This window comes from Globicephala melas, chromosome 4 (assembly GCF_963455315.2).
Source record: "Globicephala melas chromosome 4, mGloMel1.2, whole genome shotgun sequence".
Taxonomy (NCBI): domain Eukaryota; kingdom Metazoa; phylum Chordata; class Mammalia; order Artiodactyla; family Delphinidae; genus Globicephala; species Globicephala melas.
Window position 1 is genome coordinate 68,647,903 of NC_083317.1, and position 10,433 is coordinate 68,658,335.

At 47.6% G+C, this 10,433-nt stretch overlaps 1 long non-coding RNA gene across 5 annotated transcripts; it reads left to right on the plus strand.

Annotated features, from left to right (window-relative positions):
• The first annotated feature begins 55 nt into the window (after positions 1-55).
• On the plus strand, positions 56-9,938 carry LOC132597247 (uncharacterized). 5 transcript variants are annotated; one of them, XR_009563716.1, is made up of 5 exons: positions 56-2,704; positions 3,323-3,439; positions 7,174-7,292; positions 7,700-7,829; positions 8,449-9,938. It is a non-coding gene; the product is annotated as an uncharacterized lncRNA (long non-coding RNA). The 5 variants fall into 5 exon arrangements; XR_009563715.1 differs by having other exon boundaries at positions 56-3,969; XR_011377423.1 differs by having other exon boundaries at positions 56-3,439.
• Positions 9,939-10,433: the final 495 nt, after the last annotated feature.

The window sequence follows — 10,433 nt, forward strand, 5'->3', positions numbered from 1 at the left end:
CGCCGCCTCCCCGCCCCCCGCGCCGCTCGGGCCTCGGCTCACAGCGGCGCGCGACCGCCTCCGCCCACGGCCGGGCCGCGGCCCCCGCCTCGGCGCCCCGCTGGCATCCTCAGGCCCGGCCTCGTGAGGCGCCCGGTACCGTGGGGGCCCCAGCTCCCCTTCCTCACCTAAAATTCTCGCCGCGCCCCCTCCCTCCCTGGCGCCTGGAGCCGCGTCCAGCCCGTGGTCCCTTCGCCGGACGTGGCTGCCGTGCGGTCCTCCCCCGCCCCTTGCTTGGGTTCCTGCGCCCCTAGTCCTAGCTCCCCTCTTTTGTATCCCCCTTTAATCCCCATCCCCCCATTCAACCCAACTTCAGCCCCCGCGCTGCGCCCCCCTTCCCCGGCCCGGCTCGATTGGCCGCTTCCTGAGCTGTCATATTTGAGTCCGGCGCTCTTATTGGGCGATTCTCTGGCCGGGCGGCTATACCAAAGGAGGGCGCACCGGCCTGGGGGCGCCCAGGCAGCGACTGCCGCAGGGAGACGAAGACCAGAGTCCCTGCAGGGCCGGAGGGGCCCAAGAGCCAGACCCGGAAATGGACGGTGGAGATGGAAAGACTGAGTATCTCTGAGGCGCAGGAAGACAGTGACGTGAAAGATGGAGATGCAGTGGGTGAGGCCGATGCAGCTAGGGCGGGGCGGACAGGAACGCTTTGGTGGAGAGTTACCCAGAGGGAACCCCACAGACAGAATTACGAACACCTGGCTTTTGTGAAGAGCTCTTTGCCCGTTCATACTTTTTTTTTTAAATCTCATTTGATTCCCCTCAATAACCCTGGGTTGTGACAGGGGACAGGGCCCGTGTGATTATTCCCAGTTTATAAATGCGGAAACTAAGGCTTCAGAGCCTAATTAACTTGCCATGGGCCACACAGGTCTCCTGACTTGCAACCGAAAGATCTTTCGTCAGCGCCAGGCTGGCTCCCTACCTAACAAGGTGTTAGCCTACCTAGCAAGGTGTTAGCCGGAAGGATGCGCCCCAGGGCAGGGTGGAGAGCCCCGGCTGGAGGAGGACGGGGGAGAGGGCAGAGAAGGACAAGTTACTCCTGCACAGCGCCAGCGAGAAACAGGCAGGAGTGGAGAGGACTTTACTTCGGGTCAGAGAGGACCTAGGCCTGTGGAATGATGTACCTATCCAATTCCCCTTGGCCCTAAGCTGTCCTGCTGGAAGCTCCAGCAGTCTAAACACTGGGATGGGTGGGGACGTGTCACCTCTACTCCGGGGAGGGAGAAACAACCTTCACTTTACTCTTCTTCCTCCAGCTCTCTCTGCAGAGCTTCTGACAAAGAGGCTAGAGGTCTGGGTGAGCTTCTCTTTCTTTCTCTGTTGGTCATCTCTTTGCAAATTGGAAGATAAACCTTGCCAGAGTTACAAATTGGGAGGAGAAACATTCCAAGAGATCTGAATAAACTAACCCTAGAGTATTCCAGCCTTTGAGTAATCAATCCAGGATTAGCAAAGTCATAAAAAGCACCATGAATTTAGTCAGCAAACATTCCTAGAGCATCCCCTGTGTGCAAAGCACTGTGCTAGGTGCCTTAGGGATAGAGAGGTGACTCAACTCTGGTTACAATCAGGGAGGGAGAGGAGCTAAGCCACTAATTCCAGTTCAGAGCACAGTTCAGTCAGTGTTCAATAGAGGTCCAAAGAGAGCGTTTTGGGAGTTTGGAGAGAGGAGGCATTAATTCCCACTGTAAGGGCCAAAAAGACTCTAGAGGTTGAATCTGGGGCCAGCAGAGAAGGAGGAGTCAGAAGAAAAGGAGGATGGACTAATATTTATTAAGCAACAACAATATGTCTGTGCATCTTATTGTCGCATAACCGTTTTGAGGAAGATGTTATTCTCTCCACTATAAAGGTGAGAAAACCGAGACTTAGAGAATCAAAGTTTGCCCAGGGTCCAGAGTTTGTAGTAGGATGAAACATAAGTTCAGTCTGCTCCTTGCACTCTGCCACACAGCCATGTAGCAAATACGATATGGGAGGAACACTGCATGGACAGAAGCCAGATGGCCTTCAATGTGATTGGGTTCCATCATTGATTCCCTTCTCATTCCCTGAGCTCCCCCTAGGTCATTCCTTTCCATTTTATTCAAAAATTTTAAGTAACCATCATCTTATAGCAAAAGCTATGTATGATTAAGTGTGTAAAAAGTAGAATAGAGAAAGACAAAAGAAAACACATTCATAATTACAACACCTAGAAAGAACCATTAACATCTTAATTCTTTTCTTAACAAAAAATGGGACTTTACAAAGAGTTTTAGAATCTGCTTTTTTCTACTTAGCAAAATATTGTGGATATATTTTTATGCCAATAAGCATCCATCTACAATATCCATTTTATTGTCCAAACAGAATTCCATTGCATGAATATAGCATCATTTATTTAACCAGTCCCCTACTGTTGGACATTTCTCACTGTCTTGGCAGTTTGTAAAGTTTCCACTGTTTTACTGTTATAAACAATGAGCATTTTTGTAGATAAATCTTCACACACATCTTTACTTGTATCCTTAGGAGAAATTCCTACAAGTAGAATTGCTGGGCCAAAGGATAAACATTTTTTCGCTAAGGATTTCTGAAGTCTGAGTCTTCAGCCCCTGCCTCCCTTCCCAGTTCCAAGCTTACCCCCATCTACTGGAGAACTCCCCATGGATGTTCCTTGGTATCCACCAGCACCCCAGATTCAGTTTGTCTAAAACTAAGGTCATCCCCCAAGAAGCTTGCTCCTCCCTCTGTTTTCTCGCCACTGGTGGAATTACCATCCCCCAAACTCCCAGATCTTAGAGTGGTGAGCCCTCCTATCCCAGTTCCCAGAGTCCTGCCACCGTGCCCTTGTCTTTTCACTTCTATCTCTTCTTCCACATTCTCTGGCTAATACCTTCGCCCAGATCCTCCCTACTCATTGCCTAGACAATTACCAACTCTCCCTCCTTGCCCTCCAATCTGTCCTCCACTTTGTCCCCATCTGATCATGCCTGTCACAACCCAACTGAAAACTGTCCCCAAAACTGCCTCTTCCTCGCTGCTAGCTTTCACGATCCACCACTTCCGCACATCATCCAGCCACCGTAACGGCTCTTTAAATCTCTGCAGAGATCACCCTTTTCACATGCACCCCCAGCACGAACCAAATCTGTAGCATCTCTGCGATGCCTCTCTAATGCCTTTTCCTCCCCCACCGCCCCAGGCTGCTAGGCACTCCTTCCTCAGTTCCCAGCACACCTTGCTTTTATCTCTATTATAGCACTTGTTACACTGTATTATCTTGACTTGTTTTCAGAGCTGTCTCCACAGTCTGCTGAACTCTTTGAGGGCAGAATTGGTATCTTACTCATTCTTGTGCCCCATACCTGGCACATAGGAGGGACCCCTTGGCTGTCTGTTGGATAAAGAAATGGTACATCTGGGGATTAGTGATGGGAATTGAGTCTGAAGGGTGGGGTGGAGTGAGGGGACTGACTGGCAACCATGGGTGAAGGTGGGTTGGGCTCTTTAACGCTATGTGGAGGAGGGTGGGCTTCAGTTTAAAGACAATGAAGAGTCCATGAATTGGGGGACAGGGGTGTCAAGGGCCATTATGTTCTGGGAGGCAAACTCTGGCAATGTTGTAACGAGATAGGAAAAGCAAGATCCAAGGGCAGAGGGGACCAGTCAGGAAGCTATGGCAGAGCAGATGTATTGATTGATGGAGCCCAGAAGTGACATGGTGATGGGAATGATGCCATTGGCTGGAGGACACCTGTGAAGGGCTGACGAGGAAACCCAGGGGTCAACCACCGTGTAGAGGAGGAGTCCCAAAGGTCAGATGAAAACCAAGAAAGGTGGGGGTCACAGGAACAAAAGGCAGAGGTTTTGAAGAGCTGCTCCAGGATGTGCACCTGGCCGTTGTCATCGATAGGGGCTGACCACCTCGGGCCTCTCTCTGAAGTGAGTACTTGGCTTGCAGAGGGGAGGTACCTATGCACCTCAGGACATAGCAGGCCCTTTGGGAGGTCTGCAGACCACCCACCTCCAGCCATCTTCCCCTTGTACCTCAGTTACCCTTCAGGACTTCATTCTTCATTTCCCCCAGCCATCTTTTTGGAAGAATAGCTCCATTTTGGAAATTAGAATATTAACATTTTAGAATGTTTAGAAATATTTGTACAAGTGGGTCTCAGTAATACTCTTGTACCTAAAACTACTTTCCCCACAATGCTGAAAATCCCACCATTAGATAGTCATGCTTTGGGATGACAATTATTCCCTAAAAATGAATGCAGAAAATCTAGAGACAGAAAGTAAATTAGTGTTTGCTTAGGCCTGGAGAAGAGGAGGAATGGGAAGTGATGGCTAATGGGTACAAAATTTCATGACCCTCCTTCTTTGGGAAGGTCATGAAAATGTTCTAAAATTAGATTATGGGGCTTCCCTGGTGGCGCAGTGGTTGAGAGTCCACCTGCCAATGCAGGGGACACGGGTTCGTGCCCCGGTCCGGGAAGATCCCACATGCCGCGGAGCGGCTGGGCCCGTGAGCCATGGCCGCTGAGCCTGCGCCTCCGGAGCCTGTGCTCTGCGACGGGAGAGGCCACAACGGTGAGAGGCCCGCGTACTGCAAAAAAAAAAAAAAAAAAAAAAAAATTAGATTATGGTGATCATCGCACAACTCGAGAAATATACTAAAAACCATTGAATTGCACTTTAATCCAACGGGGTAAACTTTATGGTATATAAATTACATTTCAAGAAAGTGGTTGAAAAAATGAATGCAGATACCACTGGGAGATTGAGGGACTTTTACCAGGACTGCCAGTCGTTATTAAGTTAGTGTGGATTTAATCAGCAGGCTTCCCCCGCTAAGGCCAAAACAAGTTTCTCTCACTGAGAGAATGGATGCTTGCTCTTTTTTGTTTTGTTTTGTTTTGTTTTTAACATCTTTATTGGAGTATAATTGCTTTACAATGGTGTGTTAGTTTCTGCTTTACAACAAAGTGAATCAGCTGTACGTATACATATATCCCCATATCTCTTCCCTCTTGCATCTCCCTCCCTCCCACCCTCCCTATCCCACCCCTCTAGGTGGTCACAAAGCACAGAGCTGATCTCCCTGTGCTATGTGGCTGCTTCCCACTAGCTATCTGTTTTACATTTGGTAGTGTATATATGTCCATGCCACTCTTTCACTTTGTCCCAGCTTACCCTTCCCCCTCCCTATGTCCTCAAGTCCATTCTCTAGTAGGTCTGCGTCTTTATTCCCATCCTGCCCCTAGGTTCTTCATGACCTTTTTTTTTTTTAGATTCCATATATATGTGTTTGGATGCTTGCTCCTTAGGAGTAGGAATGAGTTAGGGAAAGGAAGGAAAGAACAGTTGGGGCCACTAAGCAGTTTCCAGAGCAAATGGAACCAGAAAAGGGCACAGGTGCCTGGGAGCAGGAAGGAGGATGGCAGAAATGACAGCCAGTTAGGAATTGGAGGTTAAAAGCGAACTTTGCCTACTGCCTAGGAGAGCCCTGCCTTGTAATGAGTTCTTCACAAGGAATTAAAGAACTCTAAGAGCCCTAGGTTCTCTTAAGGGTGAAAGAATCTTAAAGATCATCTAATTCCCCAAAGGTGTGTCAACCTCCCCTGGATATTTGCATTTTGAGAGCAAGTCCGACACCTCAGACTAGATGACTTACCTTTCCTTTGAAGAACTAACTTACTCTCCCCAAGTCAGAGAGTAGCTAACAGGATGGAACATTGTGTGTCTTGAGGGTAGGTCATCTGTGGAGGCTTGGGCCCCAGTGTCTTAGCCATTGGGCACAGATGGCTGAGGTCCCTGGGAGCCATCCTCCACCCCAGCCCGTCCCCCACCAGGAGCTCTCAGGAGGAACCAAGAACATCAGCCATCTTACTCTTGACCTCTGTCTTCCTTGGCTTGGGAATCAAGGATGATAAAAGTGTGCAGTTGGCCATAGGGAACTGGGCCCTAGATTTTTCCAGACTCTACACTCACCTCCAGACCTCTGGGCCTCAGGGAAGAGGAAATGTTCAAAGAGCTCAGATTGTAGCTGAGGTGGAAATGGCTGATAATAGCTCGATCTGCCACTCTCCCAGGTGTTGACATTTGCTTTGTAATGGAGGCCGTTAATGCCATCAGCTGGAGTGACTAACATGTTCTTTCAGTTGCTGCTGGAAGTGGGAGACCCTTTGCGGCCCAGGGCCTTTTAATGCCCTCTAGTCACAATACTAGATCACTCCTGATCCACAGCTGCCAGCCCTTTGGATTGGAATGCCCACATTCCACGCTGTATCTTTGTTCCTGTTCTTGACTTTGCTTTCTTGCACTTTCTCCTGAATCCTTTTTTCCTAGAAGTATGGGAACATCCCCATGAGTCACTTATTCTTTCAACACACATAAACTGATTACCCATTTCGAGCAGAAAACTATGCAGCACATAGTCGAGTGGGGGGAGCCCAAGAAGTATACCAGCAAGATGCCATCCCCAGGAAGTCAGAGGTGAGGAAATCACAGAAGGAGCTGGAGAACAGCACAGTGCCAGCAGAGATGGGCTTTGCAGCTCATGCCAAGTGCTGCTTGAACAAACAGACGGCTGAGAACTAATAGGAGAAAGTATTCTTATAGGCGGGGGAGCAAGAGGCTTCTGGGAGATGTGAGAAGGGGACAGAAGTGTGTGTGGGAGTTGGATATACAACAACTGGATGGAGTTTTGAGGATTCAAAACATTCCTCTGGTCACAGAAGACCACGTGTTGTATGATCCACGTATTATATGAAATGTCCCAAAGAGGCAAATCTATAGAAACAGAAAAGAGATCATTGAGTGCCTAGAGCTCAGGGGAAATGGGTGTAGGAGATGGGGATTAATTGCTAATGAGTACAATGGGACGGTGAAAGCTGTTCTAAGATTGTGGTGATGTTTCCACAACTCTAAATATACTACAGAATAATTGAATTTCATACTTTAAATGGATGAACTTTATGGAATGCAAATTATATCTTAATAAAGCTGTTTAAAAATGGGGAAAAAGTGGGATCCAAAAAGACCATTCCCTCAGTAATCCTGCTTAGTTATAGAAGGAACACCCTAGTTTTAAGTTCCTAGTCTTTTCCTGTATGAAGTCTCTTTTTTATTTTCTCCTGGCCGTAGCGCATGGCTTGTGGGATTTTAGTTCCCTGACCAGGGATTGAACCTGGGCCCTCAACTGGGAGAGCATGGAGTCCTAACCATTGGACTACCAGGGAATTCCCTGAAGGCTCATTTTTAAGGTAAAAAACTTTCGAGGACCTCAACATGGTATATATGTACTTTTAGTTAAGAAAATTCATAATGGTAAAAAGCTATTATAAATAGCTATTCTAAATTTAGATTTTCATTTAGTAAATGAATTAATACTTTACTAATCCCAGTAGTGTTTATATACGGTAGAAAAGTGGTTCTGTATTTGTACGGGAGCATTTTATATGCCTACAGACAAAGCTTAGTGGCCCTCTCTCAAAATCTCCTTGGTCCTTTGGGGTCCTCAACCCACAGTTTTAGAATCCTGGTCCGTGTTCTACCAAGGCGTGTTTGATTCAGCTTCTCTGTCAGGTGAATGCTTATGGGTGGGGATCCATTAGCAGAAAATGTGATACAATTTCCATCCCATGATGTTTCTGCCTCTTCAACTGCTCAGGCAAAATGGCACCCTTTCTCCTCCCAAACCAATGAGCTTTGCTGAGAGCAGATCCAGCACAGAAGACAGCCAGAGCCATGCCGGTTGGCAGACACTTGTCTTTAGCAAATGTAATTAAAGGCAGCAGCAAGTAAGTGCCTATTAATTTTTCATTAGAAAAGTCAAAGGCAACCTTCTTGGAAAGCAGCATCATTGAACTTCAGCCTTGGTGTTAAAACCAGGCTTTCCCCCACTGTGTATATCTTCTTCCACGAGTACACACACACACACACAGAGTGAGTCCACAACCCCTTTATAGAGCGTGGGAGAGAAAGAGTCAGAGACCATCACCCCTATACCCTTCAGAGGTTATTTTGTCCCATCCCCTGTCTCAAATTACCCCAATGTCTATCTGCATATGTAAGTGCCTGTGTATATGAACCTTATACAGTATACTGATCTCTCCCTAAATTGTGTTTACGTACCCGTTTGTGTAGTTTGAACCAGATCTTAGATGCCCTTGGGGAGATGACTATTCAAAGCTCTCTATGATGATTCCTTTTGTAAAGAATACACAGTGCTTGCACTCTGACCTGTTTTTTTTTTTATATAAGCCAGGGGCAATATGTGAGTCAGAAGAGGGGATTCGGGACTGGGGCCCAATCTGGCCCTATCAGCTGGCTCTCTGTTGGTAGGCAGAGCCGATTCAGCTGGCTCTAGGCATCAGTTAGCTCATCTCTTTCTTTTCCTCCTTGTACTTCCTTATTAAGGCATCCCACCTGATGAGAAAACAGTCTTCCACTCAACACAGAGGACTAAGGGAAGAGCGCTAAACCTGGGGTCAGAATACCTGGAGGTTCTACACCAGCTCTGCCACTTTCCAGCTGTGTGATATCCGACAAGTCACACGTCACCTCTCTGAACTGCCGTCCCAGCAAGGGTAACTGCTCTCCTACCCTTCACGATTCGTTATGAGGATCCGGACAATGGTGTGAAATTCCTTTTCACATTATTCACCGTTATGTAAAATGGGAATCATTCTTAATAATAGCGAATTAATAAAGTCATTCTTAATAAATCCAGATATTCATTTAAGAGGTTAGCATGGAATGAGGTACATCTCTCAGGGTCTCAGGCTCTTGCATACATTTATAGATGACTGTGATAAATATTTTTATGTCTGTGCTGCGTGTGTACCAGCTCGTCTAGTAGTCTGGGAGATCTACCCTTTCATCTCTGCTGTGTTCAAAGCAGGGCCCCCAGGGCCATGCAGATGAGGTCTCTGTTCTCAAAGACCTTCCCTCTTTCAGGATTCTGACAGACTGCAGCCTGTCTACCCTGCAGACTGGAGAGCTGCGCCCTCCCACAGGCGTGGGTGGTGATTTGGGTGGTGATTAGAGTGGCCTGTGAGGCGCTTGAGCGGTGCCGAGTGTTGTTTCTCCTCTCACTGGCCACTCTGCTTGGCCTTGGAGTGGTTTAGTCCAGTCTCTGTAGCCCTGACTGTGAATCTGTGGTTAGGGATGGCGAGCTAAGCCGTGTTAGCAATCGTGCTGGGGCTGGCTGACCTTCCCCAAGCCAGGATAATCTCTTTCCCTGGCAACAGGCAGAAGCACCAAGGGACAGTGACAGATTGTGAAATCCTGGGGCTGGGCTTTCTAGAATTACTTGAAAAGAGAAAAGTGTAACAATACCTTGCGTTTGTGTAGTTCTTTTAAAAAGAAAGAAAACCGTTTTTCAAAGCTGTTCAAGGAGAAGGCAGCTTTGGAATTTTCTGGTAGAGAGCAAACCAGATGGGTAAGAAATGTATTGTTTTATTCTTATTGACGCAGTAACAGTTTGAGAGTGTTAGGAGAAATCTCTGCTCTCCCCCCACCCCCTGCCCCACACTGTACACAGGTGGGGATATGGAGGAAGAGAGAAGTAGAGTGACTTGATCAATATTACACAGCATGAGGGGCAGAATTTGACCTAAACTTCTTGACTTTTATTGTCAACCCAAAGCAGACAGAGGATGCAGAAGCTGAATGACCTAACAGCTTGTTATGTCCACCTGGGATTCTGGCATGTAGACAGCTCTTCCCGAGTCAGTCTTTGTACTTGGTTCTCTGGGGCATACAAGAATATGCTTCACTGCTTGTAGGTCTGAAAGCAATGAAGAAATGTAGGGGTGGTACATGAGAAAAATTGCCGTCCTCTTGCAAGATACCTACCAAGGATCTTTAAGCAAGGCAGGAGCAGACTCAACAGGCAGGGACGGACGGGGCTGCTTGTGTTGCCTGGGGAGTTTCAGTGCTGTGTGAAGATTTAAAGAAGGTATCAGCAAACTCTGACCACTGGGCCAGACGTGGCCACTGCCTGTTCTTAGACATAAAGTTTTGTTGAAACACAGCCACAGTCATTTATTTTTGTCTCAGCCTGCTTTTGCACTACATGCAGAGTTGAGTAGTTATGACAGATTGGATGGCCCGCAAAGCCTAGAATCTGTACCGTCTGATCCTTTAAGAAAAAGTTTGCCCACCCGTGCCTCACACCATACACATAAAAATTAACTCAAAATTTATTATAGGGACTTCCCTGGTGCCTGCTGATCGAACACGTGTTCGATCCCTGATCTGGGAAGATCCCACATGCCACGGAGCATCTAAGCCCGTGTGCCACAACTACTGAGCCTGTGCTCTAGAGCCCGCAAGCCACAACTACTGAGCCTGCGTGCCACAACTACTGAAGCCCGTGCACTCTACGCCCGCATGCCACA